The sequence below is a fragment of the Patiria miniata genome, unplaced genomic scaffold (assembly GCF_015706575.1).
Source record: "Patiria miniata isolate m_02_andy unplaced genomic scaffold, ASM1570657v1 HiC_scaffold_20, whole genome shotgun sequence".
Lineage (NCBI taxonomy): Eukaryota > Metazoa > Echinodermata > Asteroidea > Valvatida > Asterinidae > Patiria > Patiria miniata.
This window is the reverse complement of record NW_024037059.1, coordinates 9,444,031-9,458,435: the sequence shown is the minus strand read 5'-3', so window position 1 is coordinate 9,458,435 and position 14,405 is coordinate 9,444,031. Positions and strand designations below refer to the sequence as shown.

Sequence of the window (14,405 nt, the reverse complement as noted above, 5' to 3'; positions counted from 1 at the left end):
CTGAAATTGCTCAATCGTTTTAAAGAATCTCACCATTTAACCCTTTGAAGCCTGAATTATATATGAGCGTTGACCTCCTGACCCTGAACTATTTACATATATTATCTCAGATTAACATATGTTTTGTGTTTAACATAAATGGTGATAATTTCTGAACAGATTGACCAATTTCAGTTTTTCATCTAAAAGTACCTTATGAAATTGGCTTTCCAGTCATTATTATTTTTGGTGCTACATATTTGTTCAACTATGAAATAAAATGTGGGGGTTTGGGTTCCGCTGTTTTTTATTCACCCTGAACATATGCAATATTCCCTAGAAGGCGCTAGCCATTCGCTAAAATTTATTACCCACAGTACATTGCGGCCCACCTGCCACACTTCCTCTTTTCTCTTTTTTTTTAGTGGCGTTTTGTGAAAGACGTATATTTACAAAGCTCTCGCTTTGCACATTTTCTCAGTCTTTCCTCGGCCATTTTATAGCTAAGTTCATAGTTTTATTCAACTGTATGTCTTCTGTTGTTACTTCTACACGTTGAGTGAGTTTTTGTAATATTTTGGCCGTTTTTTCGTGATATTTCTTTGATTGTTACGGGTACATTTCGGGAGTGAGGTCTTACACAGCACAGGTTGCCGGTCCCTCACTCTTGTTGCACAGTTATTACGAGACCATGTGCCTGAGGCTTCGCACAGGTTACAAGTACTTCTTGCCTTACCCATTTAGCAAGGCTTCACACAGGCTGCAAGGAGCTCGCTTCCCACATTAACAAGTCCACTTTTTAACGTGAGACTTAACAAAGGCTGCAGGAAACTCATGTCGTACAGAGCAAGTAAGGCCTTGCACAAGCTGCTGGCTACTCACTTTGTGCCCGTACATCACAACCGTTCACATGAGGCTTTACACGGTCTGAAAGTCACTCACGGATAAGGCTTTGCATAGGGGAACGTCGCACGAGTTGCAAGCCACTCATCCACTATTTACCGACCCATCAGCATGATATTAGCTACTTAGCCAATCCCTCACACTGCACCGACTATTTGGGGTCTTCGTCTTCAAAATGACTGCGGTTATTTACTCAGCGATACTGTGTCATTTAACCAGCATGTTTCGTTGTCTCACAGCTGTTTTGCTGTACCGAACGAGGCGAGTGTCGCATGAGTTGCAAGCCACTTCCCCCTTACCTACATTACAAGTTGCCATCCAATCAGCATGATATTTTTCGCTTTTCATCACATCCCTCATGCCAGCACGAACGCCACTATTTAACCAGCGTTTCGCTGTTATTTAAATGGGAGCTTTTGTTGTCTCACAGCAGTGTTGCTGTACAGAACAGATGAGACATTGCACGGGGCGAGTGCCGCAAGAGTTGCAAGCCACCCCCCCCCCCTCCTTGCCTACGCTACCAGTTACCGTCCAGTCAGCATGAGATTTCGGCATTAGCAGATCCTTCACACTGAACCAAATACTCGGTGCTTTTGTCTTCTACACGAACACCCCTATTTAACTGGCGAATCGCTGTTATTTATCTGGCAGTTTTGTTATCTACACACTTTCGCAGTTGCACGCTTCCGACATACTACTTAATTTATACTAGAATATTAGAGCGATACATACTTTGTACGATAGGCCTGTCGCTCTCTTTCAGACTAGTTTACTGGCCCCCTGAAAATCGTGCTGGCCGCCACACTATTGCTCTGGCCGTTCCGATTATTTCGGTTGCTGTTTTTAAGGATCCTTTTATTTGAGCCTTTTTCCCCATTCTGAAGTCATGTCATCCACGGGCTCCCAAAAAGAAATCTTCGGTGATTTCCAAACCCAGGAACACCTAAAAGATTCAGCCCAGTCCTGCCCATGAGGAGATCGCTGGCCACGCGACCACATCCAACACTACTCAGCCGGCCTCATCGGCCATATCCACGGCCCCAATATCTGGCGATCCTAGTGCCAGGGCCCCGCCTGCTAAGACGGTGACTGAACTTTGTTCACCCCAGCCTTTGGTTTGGTTTCTCTGATTGGTTCAGTAACATCAGACTTCCCGCTGCTTCTGGAGTCCCTCTACAATCAGAAGCTGATTCATCTTCTTAGAAGAAGAAGAAATGCAGGTCAACATATATGTCCACTGATAGTTCTGTCAGCCACAAGTGACATATGTCTTCTCTTAAGGACACCGCTTTGGTTCAAGCAATTCAGAACTTGTCTGAAACCTTGTCAGCCATCTCCAAACAGACAGTAGTCTGTTTGGAGCGGCTGATCTGGGCTCGTCGCCCCCTTATCAGCTCCGGCCGCCTCCAAACCCTGTCAAACCCCACACGATTTCCTGTCCACCGGACTCTCCAATCATGTCGGTATTTGCCCCTAGTTCTCTAGGTGCTCCTATGCTGTCTGAACTTCTTGCCAAAGACCAAGATGTTGCCTCTTCTCAGTCATTTTGTGAGGTCGAGGCCGAATATGAAGAGGACTTGAGTATGCCAGCCTCCATGGCCTCGCTTTATCACCTGGTACAACAAATATGAGACATTCATTGGGATTCCCTGAACCTGTGAAGATCGCACCTACTACACAGCCAAAATTATTCAAATAACTAATGGCTCCTGACTCGCTAGTCTCTCCGGCCCGATCCCACCCCAGTGGTTCCCTTCGATCAGGTTTGCTCGCAACAGATTCAGTTTGTATTTGACCAACCCAAACTGCGTTGACCTATTTGCCTTTTGAGTTTATACTCCTTCCCGGCAGACGAGAGGACCCAGTATCTCACCACGCCTACCGATGCTGACAACGTGCGTGATAAACTGGCCCCCGATTCTGGTCATTGGGGTGATGTTCTGCAAGTCCACGAGCCACCTCCCACCCTTTGGTCTTGACTGCCGCCTTTCGGCAGTGGTTCGGCTGGCAGAAGTGATTATGCTCACCAACAATGGGCCCCCATCACAGGACCCCTCAGTGCCCATTTGCCCCATTGTGCCAGGTCCTGGATCCACATCACTTCGGACTGGTGGGTACTTGCCACCATCTCACTCGGTTACTGCCTGGAGTTCAACCGCTTCATAAAACCCACATGGTTTCACATGGACACTCTCGACTCTCTGCTAATCTCTTGCTGGGCCACCTGCCTGGATCTCAAGGACGCGTATCTGCATGTTCTGATCAACCCAGACCACACCAGTTGAGTCGAATCAGCGACTCAAAGACTAGAGTTGAATTTAGTCCTTTGACTTGAGTTGAGTTGAGTCATTCTATTAAAAAAGAGACTCAAAGTCAATGACTTGATTCATTTACAACTCTGCACGTTCAGTGTATATGTAACATGTCATATCATGCATTCTATGTACATCTTTTAAGCATACGGTACCTCAACTTAATGGTGGTGGGCCAGGCAATGCAGACACATTTATTGTCATCCACACCTTCAGGGTTCATTAGAACAGTATCATACATGCATTATTGGCAGTTCCTCTTCAAAAATCTTTCAGAATTTCTAAAAAGTAAATGTTCTTATCCTACTGTGCTCTACTTACCCCTAGAGTATTACTACATATATGCATTATTCCGTAGAGGGCGCTAACCATATGCTGAGATTTATTACCAGCAGTACATTGTATCCCGCCCGCCATACTTCTCTTAGCGGCGCTACGTGGAAGACGTATATTCTCAGACCTCTCCATTTGCTCAGCCATTTATTATAGCAAAGTTCATTGTTTTTATTCAATAATTTTTGTTGTATCTACAAGTTGGGTGAGTTTTTGTAACATTTTGGTCAGTTTTTCATGCTATTTCATGGGCGTTATGGGTAGTTTTCGGGAGAGAGGTCTCGCAAAGCACAGATTGTCGGTCCCTCACTCCTGTTACATGGTTCTTACGAGACTGTGTGCATGAGGCTTCGCACAGGTTGCAAGTAGCTCACGCCATACCCATCTAGCAAGGCTTCGCACAGGCTGCAAGCTGTTCGCTTTCCACATTTACACGACAATTTTTAACGCTGCAGGAAACTCGCGTCGTACGGAGCAAGTGAGGCCTTGCACAAGCTGCTGGCCACTTGCTTACGCTCGTACGTCGCGACCGTTTGCATGAGGCTTTACATGGGAAGAAAGTCACGCCGCACCAAACGGACAAGGCTTTGCACCGGGGAGCATTGCACGAATTGCAAGCCACTCCAATCTACGCTGCAACCTAACGACCCATAAGCGTGATATTCGCTACTTAGCCAATCCTCCATGCTGCACCGAATATTGGTGTCTTCGTCTTCAAACGAATTTCATTTTTTACCTTGCAATACCCTGTTTAAATACCGGCAGTTTTTGTTGTATCACAGCAGTGAATATGCCCACAGACACCCCCCCCCCATCACGTACAGCACCTATAAGAACCTGTTTGACCCATTCGACTGGGTCCTTGGACCAAATCACTTCATTCCGGTGGGTACTCGACACCGTCTCACTGGGCTACTGCCTGGAGTTCACGAGGGCCCCCTGCCAGAGTGGGGGTCTTCACCAGAATTGTGAGAAAAAAAATTAAATTATGAAGATATCAGCTTGCAAACAGATTTTATCCAAATTTGAATTTTAGTATGATTTTGAATGAAAAGTGCTTTTTTTTCTGATACCTCATTAAAAGGGCATATTTGAAGAAAAAAATTTTAACTGCTTAAAAGTAGTGAACAAGGGTGTTTTCTTCATTGTTGTATATACAAGCAAACAGCTAATATTTTTTTAATTGTCAAAATTCGTCCTTGAATATCACTGTTTTGGCAATATTTTGACTTGAAAATGCATGTGAATCGTGTTGAACATCAAGAAATGCACACTGGGAAGTCGCTGAACGAGTACAAAGTGCTGAATCTTTCAGAAATATAGAGGATTTTGTACTCCTTATGGTTGAAGTCAAGAAACCTCAATCTGCCATTCACACCACGTATGTGGGATGTGGTGTGTGGGACACAGACACACTACATTTTCCGTGTTCCACAAGTGTGAGCGTGATAATGAGTTTATTTCAAGCAGATTTGACGTGCAGTACAGTTGAAACAAGCATGCTTTACATGAACATTTCAGCAGTTTAGGGCAGCTGGAATGTCGCTCCCATCTTGGAATAGCGCAATGTACAGGGTGCAATAGGACTGTGCAATACTATACAAATAATGAATGTTTGTGAATGCAATGGTAAGAATAATTTCATCTGTCACCGAATGAAATTATTCTTACCATTGCACGAACGTGAAACATTCATTATTTGTTTTATATAACACTTGAATAAATCCTCATCATCTGATTGGTTGACTTTTAATAGCCAATTTATTCAAGTTAAAAATTGTTTACAAGTTTGACAAGTTCAGAGTTATCATATTTAATTTATGCAAACTGTTCAACAGGTTGAGAACTATCATATTCAATTTATCTCAATTTAAGACTTTTCCATAAGTTTAGAACTCAAACAGTTCAATAAGTTCAGAACTTTTATATCCAGTTTATGCAAGTTAATAGCTGTTCCACAAGTTCAGAACTCAAACAGTTTAATAAATTTAGAACTATATCCAATTAATGCAAGTTCATGCAAGTTAAAAGTTGAGAACTGTCCAAAGGGGTCAAAACTGTTCATTAAGTTCCTAAGAAACAGATATCTTCAGATGCTGAAAGCCATCGAAAAATTAGCAGTGTCAAACTGGTAAAGATTCACCTGCGTCTCACTTGTTATAAAAGTTAACTGGTCCGTGGAAATGGAAATGCTGAACGGACGATGATGTTGCATTGTTAATATTGAAGTTGGACTCACTGAGTATGAGTTGCTCCTGAGAATTGGTAAGCAGATGATCCAACTCCAATCCGTCAATTGTTCTGAGCCTCCTCTTCTTGAAGATTTTCCAAAGACTCCTCTTCTTCTACAGCAAGAGTGGGATCAGTTTCCTGCATTCTGGATGCAAGGCAGGCACTCATTTGTTTCTTTTTCTCATTGTTAGTATGAGATTCAGCTTTGTGTCCAGTGACTGCCATGATGTCACGACTGGCGAATCCAGCTTCATCCAGCAGTGTCACTCAGACTATGGTTGGTGTATTTCGCTTTGTAACCTGCTCTTTCAGCGATGGTTTTCACCTTGTTGTTGAGTGTGTTGACTCCCAGTGGTGCCTTGGTGAACCACGGTCCCTGTGATGGAGCCTCCGGTCTGGGTCGTTGCCACATGCAATCAAACTCAGGGTTTAATACTTCCTTGTAGGCAAGAAATGTAGAAACCGGACATCTACTTGATCCTGGAATTTCATGCATGTGACCACTGTATGTCTCATCTTCATTTTCTCGTCTTGCTTTTGTGAGAGTATCACGATGGATGATGTATCTATGATCTTGATCATTCTCAAGAATGAAGTCAGTAATCTTCATTTCTCACAGATTTTCCCTGCCTCGGTTTCCAAAGTACACCATAATGTCAATAAACACTTTATCCTGTAGACCCTGTGGTGTTGTAATGTCTAGGGATGAACTGATCTTAGACATATCGTCTTTGCTGATAGGATCTTTATGTTTGACTGATCCCTTTCCTTCTTTTTTGAGTTTGACCATCATCGCTTTGTACACTGTAGTACTGTCCACAAACAATTTAGCATCGTTTATATCAATGCCTCTTACCGACTTGAAATGGCGGTTAAGTCCGTAGCGGATGGCAAGCATTGATTTCTTCGTGTACAGGGTGCCGTTTTCCCTTCTCAGTCCTGTGTAAAATCGTGACAAGAAGTTGTCCAGTTGTGAATCAGTTAATGCTTCAACAGATGTTCCTGTAAGTCTCGCAAATTCGTCTAATCGTTTGACTGCATATTTTATTTGTTTCTTCGTGTAAGCAGCGTCAGCATCACCAATAAGTTCTGATATATCATCTTCTGTTAGGAGAACAAACGGTGCTTCTCGAGTAACGTCCGCCAATAGGTTGCATGAACAGTTTCCAACTAGTGAATGGAATGTCATGATGTTCCAATGATAATTGAATGTGACAGATTTTGAAAGAAGCCTTGGCTCAAGAAAATCCCTTTATGAACTAAGAAAATCCCTGGCACATCCCTTTATTCATGAATTGTATTGAGATATGCCATATTGCCTCATTAATGTAGTGTTTTTCTGTCTACAAAGCAAATGCAAGCACACACTTTGTGCAGAGATGTACATATTGGGTGTTATGTATAAAACTAGCATTTGCTTTTACTACCTATTTTTAAGCATTTACTTGCATTTGTATGAATAAAAATGAAGCAAATGCTTTTACTTCTGCGCATTAATTTATATTAAGCACGCCAAAATTAACACAAAACGTTTATAAACTACATATAATACCATACACTCTATTTTTAATAACATTTATGCGAAAAGTTAAATATTTGTTTATTATTAATTTAATTACTAGAAAAAAAACGATAATGTCGCATTTTGTTCACGATATGAGAAGTGTTGGCGTAAAATTCAGTGCGGCGTAGAATGATTAAGGATCAATTTTATGCAACAGCACCCTGGGGACTGAACAGAATGAAATATTTTTTTAAGTCTACTTCATTCACTTACCCAAATAGCTACTACATATGCATATTTATTCAGCCGACAGGCTCAAACGCTAAAAGATTTAATCAACCACCGAGCGCCCTCTTGGGGCCTACCCATTATGCTACGTCATGAATCCGCCATTAAACTTCCTCTTTTTTTCTAGCGACGGCATCGTGCAGAAGCAAATATTTTTGCTCTCGCCTTTTGACGAGTTTTTGTACGATTTTCTGGTGTTCTGGGGATGAAGAGGCCACTGACCCTGGCAATTTTTCGCCATTTGAGACTGAGCTGAGGCTGGTTCAAAGAGATATGGTTCGAGTACTGCAACTACCAGAGAGCAGTAAGCCAGAGACCACGCGTCGTTCTTTCAAACGCCGGACTGGTGTTGAGGAACCTCGAGATCCACCTTTCCCAACTATGCCGGTGGATCGTTTATGCGCCAATCGCATCCAACAGATCGCCGTTTCAAAGAAATGGACTGCTTTCAACAAAAGGTCGGCAGCCTATTTCCAGTTTCCAGAAAAGGACCGAGACGATTTCTTTACGGTTCCTGCTATTCCAGATACAGCCAAGGACAAATTGACTGGAGATAGCGGCAAAGCCCCGACCAAGTCAATATTTGTCGATAAGAATAGAGAAAAGATGGAGGATACAATGGAGAAAGTCGATGAGGCGGCTAGATTTGGCTCACAAACAAGTGCCTTTTTACTTTTATTATCTGAATATATCGTCTGCACATGTGAGGAAGATTCACAAATTCCAGCCGATATGTTAGCAGCAGCCTTCCGATGTCTGGACGAAATACTCCGTTTTTCTCTAGATCAGTTTACAAGAATCTCTATCTTGTCCGCCAAATCACGTAGGACTGACGTGATGGAGGTACTTTACATACCGCACGAAGACGCTAAGAAGAAGTTAGAAGACCTTCCTCTAATGGGCAAAGACCTTTTCGGAGGCAAATTCCAGGAGATTCTGGAAGTTGAAGCCAAACGAATCGAAACAGCGGACAAACTGAGCTTGAAGAAGCCTTCAGCTACTAACAAGCCCAAGTTATCTGGGAAGAAGGCAACGAGAGGTGCTCCCTCGTTTCGCCCTTCCCCTAAGAAACCATTCAAGCCCTTTCGCCAACAGACGGCCAAGGCTTCAGCTGGTGCAATGGTTTCAGCTCCAAGCCCCTACTCTGCCCCTGCGCGCCAGTATGTACAAACTAGCGGCCGGGGGCGTGGCGGTGGGCGTGGCGGTGGGCCATGGCGGCGGTGACTCCCCCACGGAGCCGACCCCCACACTCAGGCCCGTTGTGGGTCATCTCAGAAATTCTGGAGAGAGATCACCTGCGGCGCAAGGGTGCTTTCTATAGTCAGCCACGGCTATCAACTAGAATCTACAAGCACACCCTGGTCGGAAATATGTGTTCGCGAAACACTGGTTCCGACAAACACAGACAAACGATTAGCTCTCGAACAAGAGATATCATCCCTTATCGAGAAGAGAGCAGTCCGCTTGGTACCACCAATGGGACAGTTCACAGGCTTCCTGTCCTCCTTCTTTCTAACACCAAAGAAGGTGGCTAGCTAAAACCGCTCAACAAGTTCGTCAGACCCAAGCATTTCCAAATGGAAACTCTCCATGTAGTTCTAGAGTCGTTGTCCACACCAGCGTGGGGAACGTCATTAGACCTAAAAGACGCATACCTACATGTCGCCATCTTCCAAGAGCACTCCTGATTCCTACGTTTCCAGTATCAGGGTCGCACTTACGAGTTCACTGCTCTTCCCTTTGGGCTATCAACCTCGTCAAGAGTGTTTACCAGGGTTGTGCAGGCAGTTGCATCATGTCTGTGTCGAGAAAACATAATGATTTTTATGGATCTCGACGACTGACTGATAGTGGGAAAATCAAAAGATGAAACTGCTCAAAATTTGAGAGATACTTATACGTTGACAAGGAGGCTAGGCTTCATCATCAACGAGAAGAAGTCCCAACTAATCCCGTCCCAGGAAATCACTTTTCTGGGAACAGAGATCGATCTACGCAGGGGCATAGGCCGTCCCCACAGGGGAACGCGTTACCAGCCTGCGGAAGTGCGTCAAACTTTTACTATCCGTTCAAGTCGCTCCAGCGCAAGCTTGGCTGAAACTTCTAGGGATCATGGCCAGCTTAGTGGATCTGGTCCCCTGGTGCAGACTGAGGATGCGTCCTTTGCAATTGCATCTTCTGGCACATGACAGACCCGAGACAGATCCAATCTCTCTAGTGATCTCGATCGACGAATTCATTCAGCCACACCTTCGGTGGTGGCCATTGGAACAGAACATTCGGTGCAGATGGAGTTTCCCCAGAGGGGATCCTCACGCCATAATCTCCACTGACGCTTCCAACGAGGGCTGGGGAGCCTCCCCTCCCCCTCGACAAGCTGCAGGAATTTGGGACGACAACATTCGGTCCCTACATATCAATGTTCTAGAGCTTTAGGCTGCAGTCAATGCCTTACACCACTTCCAAGCAGACGCAGTGGGCCGGTCTCTTCTAATCAAGACCGACAACACGACAGTGGTAGCATATATTAACAAACGGGGCGGTACAAGATCACCCCAGCTGTGCTACCTGACTTGGGAAATGTTTTAGTGGCTAACCAGACACAAAGTAGATCTACGTGCCATTCACATTCCTGGTGCTGAAAGCGACATAGCGGACTCTCTCTCCAGGGGCAAAGTAATTCCCACGGAGTGGTCATTGAACAAGAGAATCGTAAGTCAGATCTTCTCGATCCTAGGTTGTCCACACATAGACCTGTTCACCTCCGCAATCAACACTCAGCTCGCGGTGTTCTGCTCGAGATCCCATCATCCTCAGGCAAGGGCCTCGAACGCAATAGACTGGACAAACATGTTCGCTTACGCCTTCCCTCCGATCTCCCCTCCGATCTCAATCTTTACAAAGGTCATCGGGAAACTGGAGAGAGACAGGTGCAAGATCCTACTGATCCCCCCTTCTGGCCGCGCCAGCCCTGGTTTCCGCGACTGGTGAGGCTCCTAGTGGGCTCCCCTCTAATCCTCCCAGATCGTCACAACCTACTTTTTTAGCCTCAGTCCCTGTTCCGACACCCGGCTTCAGGAGATCTCCACCTAGCGTACTGGCCACTGTCGAGCGCGCTTACCGATCAGCAGGTCTTTCTGAAGACGCTGCAGCCCTGGCCGCAAAGGGACGTTGTCTCTCAACACGACGAATCTATGACAGTCGACTACGACATTATAGTAGGTGGTGCGAAGAACAGGCTGTGGATTCACTCTGTGCTTCTTTAAACCATTGTTAGCCCAGATTACCAAGTTTCAAATGTCTGGGTGGTATAGTTTTAAATATATGGCCCTTTAAACATTGAATTTCATGACGCAACGCACTTTTGGCCCCGCCCACCTCAAATTTCAAAATGCTGTTGCGCAAGAACGAAAAGTCGTAGAGACCCCAAATTTTCAGAATTTGCATTTCTCCTAAGTATCTTTCAGTACACCAAAAAAGAAAAAAATCCAAGAGGTGATGGTGTGCACCATTTGTTGAGTTGGCATGGAATGACCCTGTTCAGAACTTCTACTGTCATTGTTCAGAGCCAATTTGTCAGTAGGAATGGTGCGAAATTAACGATCAGCCATAGCAGCAGTTCACACGGCTTCTCTGATGGCTCATCCATTTCCTCTAATGTGGCGATCACTCAACAATTTGGATTAGTACTACATGTATTTGGGATCGTTTCAAATAGTCAGTTTGACCAGACACTTCATACGGCGGCCATATGGTTTGAAAAGGACCAACACTGGCCCGATTCAGACTATGTACCCTTTTGCCATTATGGTTTGACTTGAAAGGGCAGGCACTGGTCCCATTCAGATTGTGTACCGTCTTGCTATTATGGTTTCCCATAAAGGGACCAACACTGGCCCGATTCAGGCCTTTTACCGTCTTTTCATCATGGTTTATTGTAAGAGGACCTGCAATGGTCGGTTCAGGCTGGGCGCCGTCTTGCTGTTATTGTTTGCCTTAAAAAGACCAGCACTGGTCCGATGCAGGCTCTGAACGGTGTTACCATTACCGTTTGCCATTTAATAGGGCGCGTTTTGGCGCAATCGAGCCAGCATTAGCCCGCTTCTGGTCTTGTACCGTTTAAACTGTACGGTACTGCCACAACAAACCCATAATTAGATGGTATCGGCCCAATACCGTCCTGTTTACTGGGTCAATGCCATCTTTGAACCTAGGCAGGTAGAAATCTCTGGCACTACAGGATGTAATACAACTCTGCCTCTCCACAAATACATGCAGCTGAACCACTTTTGTAGTTCCATTTGATTAAGGCGGGTCTGTGATCGACTAGTCCTTGTTCTCAAGCGGCTGATAGTTTTTCATTGAACCCATGTCAATGTAGCACCTGTTGGGAGGTTTTCTGCCGTTGTTATAGTCTAACCATGACAATCAGTGCAGTGGCGTAGCACGGTCATTTTTATTGGGGGGTAAACATTTCTTGAAAAGGGCACTTGCACATTCGTGCTGAAATGTAGACACATTTTTTTTCTCCGGACACTTGGCCTCCGTATAATCAAATAGTTGAGGGGGGCTGGTACCATCTGTTCAAAACCGATGACTGTGCACCCTAATGTACAATATATGGTGCTTTTCAGGGCAATACATGCGCGAAATTCAATAAAAGGCACCAGGAACGGCTGATGGGACCAAAAAAAAGGGCACAACTTTTTGAATGGAAAAGGGCAGTCGTTGCAAAATACCCCCTTAACACCCCCCCCCCCCCCCCCCCCCCCCCCCCCCGCTACGCCTATGTGGTGGGCATTTGCTCCCAGTTGTTGCTTCCAGTGTTGGAGTCTTGCCACTTCCCTGATGTTGTGAAGGAGTGGACATGGCTGAGGAAGCTTTTCTTGACTTCGGCCTGTTGTGCCGAAGCTTGCCGTCCCTGGAGGAAGCGACACTCGTCATTTAGAAATAATTGGATATCTTATCTTGGCTGGAAACGTCCCTTCGGAAATCCAAAGGATATGATGTTGTTACGGGGAACTAAATTTGGATAACTTGAATGACAGGATACGATGGAGGGTCACCCTATTAAAGGTAGACAGGAAGGCTACAAGGGACCAAGGGGCCAATGGTGTTCCGGACCATTTGATGTTAAGGGGTCGATATGATCCGTAAAGCGAGGTATTGGGTCAACTTGGATCTTTTTCAAGAGGCGGCAGTGGTTTACAGTATTATATGTGACCAAAAGATCCACAAAAATAGCTCCACTTATTTGTCATTTTGAAACCCATCCTCAGCGTGCTGTGCCAGATTAAGAGTTGGCTTGTTGTTGACTTGCAATGTCGCAATCCAGGTTGCTGAGGGATAAGGGATGTTTCACCAATGGGGACAAGCCTGTTTAGGATCAGGCACTCGAACATGAACAAAAACAGTAATGGTTTCCTGTCTGGACCATGTTTCCTGTGGCCTCCAAAGCCTGCAGTGAACTAGTTCATGTGGCTTCAGGAATCAAAGTGTATGCGGTGCAAGACGTGCATGCAGCACCTTGAGAATTAGGGCGAGCACTTTTAAACTGTAAACTTTTGTGAGTAATGACATTTATTATCACATAATAATGTTTTACCTATACTGCAAAAGTAAAATCCAAGATGGCCACCGCAATGTTTGTGGAAAAATTAACCATTTAGCACTAACCCAAATGGTTCAGGTGCATTCTTTGACCCTGAAAATATATGTTTAGACACTAAGATTTACATGTTAAGTGGCTTAAATGTTAAGTGTCCCACAAAATTTGATTTTGTAACGATTTTTTCACAAAATGTCATTTTATTTCAATCATAATTTCGAAGAAAAGTCGATAAAAAGTCGATGGAAATGGCACGTTAAAATCATCGCAAACGTAGTTTTAATCTCTTTCACCAGTCGTTATTGGAATGTTTCAATAGTAGAAACACAGGCCATAACACTGATCGGAGCCTTCTCCGGCTGGACAAAAGGTTAAACATTGACAGGTGACATGAAAAATCACTGTGTCGCACATGCGTGCGAAGATGCATCTTGGTGTCAAGAAAACAATCACAAAGACAAAACGTCAGTTCTACTGGTATAAGTTAAAGGAGTCCGTCCGTGAGTGGATCAGAAAGTGCAGCAAATGTGGTGCCCGCAAAAGGCCACACCAAACTCCCCGAGCTCCTCTAGAGGACTACCGAGTAGGCGCGCCTATGGACAGGCTCGTCACTGACATCTTGGGACCCCTTCCTGTATCAGAGCGAGGAAACAAGTACATCCTACTTGTTGGCGACCAGTTCACACAATTGATGGAAGCCTACCCGATCCCCGACCAAACAGCAGAGACAGTAGCCCACAAGGTAGTCTACGAGTTCATTTCCTGATATGGTGCTCCACTTGACATTCACTCTGATCAGGGTCGAACCTATGAATCAAAATTGTTTCAGCAAGTCTGCAAACTTTTGGAGATTCACAAAACTAGAACGTCTCCCTACCATCCTTCAGCGAGCGGTCAGGCTGAGCGTTTAACCAAGTACTGGTTAACATGATTTCAGCCTACATTGACGAGAACCAACGCAATTGGGACGTTCACCTGCCGCTGCTCACTTCAGCCCACAGAAGTTGCCAGCATGAAACCACAGGGTATACACCGAACATGCTCATGTTCGGTCGTGAAACCCATACCCCTATCGAACTTGTACTTGGCGGCCCAGCCACGGACGCAGAGCCACATGATGAATGTGACTTTGTCAGTTTACTAAGGAGGCAGGTGGAGACAATTCATCACCTTGTACGTGAACACCTTGGGCAGTCAGCCACTCGTCAGAAAAAGGACCATGACGCTCGTGTATCCCAAAACAACT

The 14,405-nt window shown here is 44.9% G+C and overlaps 1 protein-coding gene across 1 annotated transcript in view; it reads left to right on the top strand.

Moving 5' to 3' along the window:
- Positions 1 to 14,405, top strand: part of LOC119727347 (stromal interaction molecule 1-like) — a 174,421-nt gene that overhangs the window by 129,379 nt on the left and 30,637 nt on the right. The window lies entirely within an intron of this gene.